This window comes from Echinops telfairi, unplaced genomic scaffold, assembly GCF_000313985.2.
Source record: "Echinops telfairi isolate 266 unplaced genomic scaffold, ASM31398v2 ScPeMD7_8;HRSCAF=38, whole genome shotgun sequence".
Classification (NCBI taxonomy): Eukaryota; Metazoa; Chordata; class Mammalia; order Afrosoricida; family Tenrecidae; genus Echinops; species Echinops telfairi.
Genome location: NW_022103905.1, coordinates 1,152,654 through 1,157,962, shown reverse-complemented (window position 1 = coordinate 1,157,962; position 5,309 = coordinate 1,152,654). Strand labels below are relative to the sequence as shown.

The following is a 5,309-nucleotide window of genomic DNA, read 5'->3' as shown; positions in this document are numbered from 1 at the left end:
TTTTTTTTTTTAATTTTGCCACACAGAAAAGAGGGTTTGTGGGTAGGGGAGACAGACTCACAGATGTGAGCTCGGGAGGGGAACTTTAGACTGGAGTTAGAGTAGAGGGTGGGAGAAATGGGGGTCAGGAGAGGGGAGGGTGGGTACATGGAAAGCCATTCCTTAAAGTTCAGGCATGTTCTTGGTCCGCCTCACGGTCTTCTCCTTCACCCTCCTCCTGTTAGGCACTTTCCTTACGTTTGGTTTCATCTACAGCTGTGATCTCTTCGACTTGGCTGCTCTCCACAGTCTCCTTCGGAGGCTGGGCTGTTGCCTTAGCAGCAGCCTCCTTGGCAGCAGGGGTGGTGGCAGCAGCAGCATCAGTGAAGGCAGCAGGCACATAGGCTTGTTTAGGCTCCTCCTTAGCTGGGGCGTCATCGGCCTTGGAGGACAGCAAGTTATCAGTGGAAGCTTTAGTGGCACTTTGTCTCCGCAGAGCCAGCCTTCTCCTCCAAGGGGGCAGTAGCTTGAGGGGCTGCCTGCTCAGTAGCAGCATCAGGGGTGCCCTCCCCCTTCTTCTCCTCAGAAGGAGCTTCTCCAGCTTTCCCGGACTCCTCGGACTTGGGGCCAGTGGTTGGGGCTCCATCAGCGGTGGTAGGACCATCTCCCTCCTCCTTCTCCACCCCATCAGCCATAGGGACCTCCTCCTTCTTCTCCCCTTTGAGCTTTTTCCTTGTTATGTGTCCACGGAAGCTGGCTTGGATTTTGGTTGCAGCCTTGTGAGCTTTATCTTCTGGTTTGATGCCATCCTGCTCAATCTTTTGGTCCTCATCATTTTTTTCAACCTGTTTGGCTCTTCTCATACAGCACAGCATGGTTGTATCGTCCCCTCGCCTTCTTCCTGCTTTCTCTTCTTTCCTGCTCTCTTTCTCAGTCCCCCCACTCTCTACCTCTTTTCTGCTCGCTCGCGCTCTCTCTCTCTCCCTCCCTCCCTCTCTCTCCCTCACACACACCAGGGCAGTTACCAGCAACTGTCGATGCTATATCTTTTAATAGCTGGGCACCATCAGTTTTCTTCACATTTGCTTATGCACCCCTTTTGACTTAAGCATGTTGGGAAGGTGAACACAGAATGCCAGGTTATTAGAACTAAGTGTTCTTGCATTGAGGGAGGACTAGAGTAAAGGCCCAATGTCCATTTGCTACCTTAATACTTAGCATTATAAATATATGTATTTAGACCTATATCCCTATCCTTGCATATTATTATATTTACATACATACATTCCTATATGTATACTTCTAAAAGTGACATTGGCCTAGTTCTTTCCTTTGTTTCCTTTTACTTTCTTCCTGTCCCAGTATCAAGTTTGACCTTCATTTGGCCTTCAGTAATTCCTCTCGGCTACATTGCACTTGATCAAACACCACCAGGCGTTCTACACCCTCCTCGCTATTGCTTTGAGATCACTTGTCCCTTTGTCCCGGGTTTTGTTGGCTCCCCTCCTTTTCCCCCACCTCCTCCTCTCCCCTGTCCTCTCAGAACCATCAGTTCCATTGTTTTCTCCTTGGGATTGTTTATCTTACCTATCTTATATATAAGACATGAAAAAAAGAAGAAGAAAATGGCCTATAAATAGTTTCAGGTCTATCTGTACATTTTCCAATCGAGTCTGATGAGGTGCCAAGCCCTGCCCTCCAAATCTGAGTTTCTGTTTTCGGGATTCCTCAGGGACTTTGTTGTGTTGCTCCCCTTGCTGCTGTGTTGTGCTCCCTTAATGTTTTGCCCCGTGTGTGCATGTGCATGTGTGTGTGTCAGACTGGGAACAATTCCCTCACTGTGTCTCCAGTGCTGTCCCTTACAGCACTGTGGGTCAGTGAGGGGATGTTGTGTCTCGTGGTGGGGCCAACCCTCCTGTGCCTTGGCTGCTTTGAGTAGGAGTCTTGTCCTTGGGGCATAGTGGTCCAGAATGATCTCTCTCTCTCTCTCTCTCTCTCTCTCAGTTTGTTCAATGTGGTCTGGGCAGATTTGCTACTCTCGAGCTGTATCTTCAGTCCAGTAGCAATCTTCTGGGGAAAGGATCTCGCTACAACTTATAGAAATAATAAATGGACAAATAACTGTAATCCAAAGTAGCAAATATATGAACCATGTCTTGTATCTCTTTTAACCCTCCATATAATATAGCACAGTACTTTGATTTAGGTACTTAATAAATTTTGGAAATTTTATCTGCCATCTATAAGTTTATTTTATAGAAAATACAATGTCCAAATAACCCCACCAGAAAAAAAATTTTTAGGAGTATCATTATCTGGGTCTCTAAAAATTATATGAATCCCTAGTCTACTTTGATTAATAAGGGAACCCTTCTCAGTTTTGTTTCAATACAGGCTTACAGTGGAATGCTATCGTCACTCACTCCCTGCCATGGATGAGTCATTGGGACCTTCTAGGACAGGTTTGAAGTGCCTCCCTGGGTTTTGGCGACTGTAGTTCTTCAGGGGAATAGAAAGCCTTGATTTCTCCTGCAGAAGCTGGTGTTTTTGAACTGCTGACCTTGCGGTTAGCAGCCCAACTCATAACCACTATACCTCCAGGGCTCCTCCAAAGCCTAGTTAGGAGCTGAAAACCACAGAAGTTTGTGGTTCCAGAAGCTAAGATGCTAAGTGCTGAAGTTTTTCAGTTTATCACAGGCACATATCAGAAATCCCAGCGTCATGTCTCCACTTTCTCATTTTCTACTTGGGAGTCTGCTTGGATACAGCATTGATGTATGACCTTGTAACAACAATTGCGAAAAAGGGATATCCAAAAGACTGAGCAAATATGTACAGAATTCACTTTGACAATAAAACTTAGCAAAATTAACTCAATATTTAATAATATGGCTGTCATGTGCTTTATAAAAATTAGGCATGTATGGGAGACAGACAAAGAAATCACAACTCTTAAAAAGGTCACAGTTAAAATGTGCATCCCTATAAAACAGCGATGAAGCCATGAAACGCCTCATGACATGGATGGATCTGGAAATGAAACCATGCTGAGTAAAGTTAGTCAATGACAAGAGGAAACATATTGTATGAGTCTACTATTATCAAAATAAACAGAAAGGCAGGCTGCTGTTCTCAGGTCATGTAATCTTCTAATCTGGTCTCCCAAACTGTGTTAGGGATGACTAGAGAAACAAATTCATAGACACTCATATGTGTATAAGAAACAGCTTTATATAAAGAGTAATTATATATTAAGAAAACATCCCAGCCCAGTCCAGAGCAAGACCATAAGTCTGATATTAGCTCATTTGTCCGATACTAGTCCATAAATTCCTTTTTAGACTCACACAGCACATGCAATGATGCCGAATGCAGGAAGATCACAGGCCAGTGGGTAGAAGGTCTTGTGGATCCAGTGGCAGTGGAAGCATCTCAATGCTGTCGCAGGTCTCCATGTGTATCAGCCAGCTGTACCTCAACGGCAGAAAAGGGAAGGCAGAGAGAGAGTGGGTCCTGCCTCCAGAGCAGAAGTTGATCCCAGAATCCTCAGGAGAAGGCCATGCCCACACAGAGACATGATTGACTATGACCTGATTGTCAGGCTAGACTCCACCCCTTCACTCTAGTTGACAGGAGATTATGTAACTGCTACACAAACTATGAGGTACATAGCTTGCATAGTGCCCATGAACCATATATCCCCCCTTTATATGTACATCTTAAAATAACACTTCCAGACAGGAGACCTCGCCTCAGCTGGGGTCAGTTTCTCCAGAGGTGGGAGAGAGAGAAGACTATTCAGTTGCTGCTATACAACATTATGCTAAAGTCTCACCAAACCAACAGACACTCCTACCAGAATTTTAAGTGAACCTTCCTGGAAATTCAGGTCAGGATGGAGGGAGAGGGGCATGTATAGGTGATTACACTTCTGTTTGTGGATAAATCAGGTGAAGCAACCTTCTGTTGGGGGAAAATGCTTAATAATACTCATACAGAACCCAACAGGAGAATATAACCTGTACTATGTTCCTGATTGAACACTTTGGGCCTTGTTACTGTCCAGCCCTTGGTAGCTCACACCACGTGCCATAGACCACTGGGACTTTAAACTCTGTCCTTTCAAAATGCACATCATCCTTCATAGGCTATGTCACAAGGATTTGATGTGGAAATCCCACTAAGCAAACTGAGCTTTTCTTAAACTCAACTGTAGCAGATTTAAGGAACTGACCTATTCCCTTGGACTTAAGGTTAAACTGTCCTAGTGGGAGAAGAAGCAGATGACTACTATCCCAACATTATGGAATTGGAAGTCAATGAACTTTGGTTCAGCTCTCTGGCTTTGAAGGGTGCCCATAAATGGCAGCCGGAACTACCATATATTTTACTGTTTTAATGCTCTTATGACATGTATTAGTCTTGTAGTCATGGTTCTGCCTTTGTGAATTAGTGTTACCAAAAGTTTTGCCCTATCACTAACCCCCATTGTTCATGTAAATTATGTCCAGTCACTTAAGAGTTAAATTTGTACATGTCAACAATTCATGTATGAAATCTGGGGCCAGCCTACATTTGTATAATTTCTATTCTCAACAGTGTTTTAAATTCTATGCCATTGGCTGAATTAATGACACTCAGTAAAATTACCTTATACCCTAGAAACACATTTAAAGCAGAATGGATTTGGAATTTGCAGTTAATTCTAGGACCAAACTAAGAACAATTAGTTCTTATGATATGGCCCTACTTGATGCTCATCCTTGTGAAGAGATCACTGAAGATAGCTGTGCAAAGTGTAGTGCAGAAACTAGATGGTGCCAGGCTATCAGAAGGAATAGTGTCTGGGATCTTAAAGGCTTGTATTCAAAGCCATCTAAGTGAAGCATCAACTAATTCTACGTGGAAGAAGCACACCAGCCTGTGTGATTCAAGGACTGTAGATAATAAAATTGAAATCTGAAGGAAGGAAAGAAAGGTATCAGAGCTTACAATGTGAACACCTGGTTTGCAGAAGGCCATGGATGATAGTGGAAACCCCAAATCCATTTACAGGGTCCCCACATGGATCAAGCCTCCAGTGAATCCCCTCTGACCATAATGCAGGGATGTGAATAGCCTTGCTATCAGACAGAGAGCATAGTAAAGTCAATTATAGTATACAGATAGGTTAAAGTGTAATACCTTATCATTTGATCTCCTGTTTGACCCAATTTTAAGGTAGTTTTTAGTATTTTCTGCTTTCTTTTCACTGGAAGGTTTTCTCTACTTTGTCTGGTTAATTTCTGTTCACTTCCTATTTGTGCTTTGTATGATTTTCTGTATATGAA

The 5,309-nt window shown here is 43.4% G+C and overlaps 1 pseudogene; it reads right to left on the bottom strand.

Annotated features, from left to right (window-relative positions):
- Window positions 1–77: 77 nt before the first annotated feature.
- LOC101641640 lies at window positions 78–908 on the bottom strand (annotated as a pseudogene).
- Window positions 909–5,309: the final 4,401 nt, after the last annotated feature.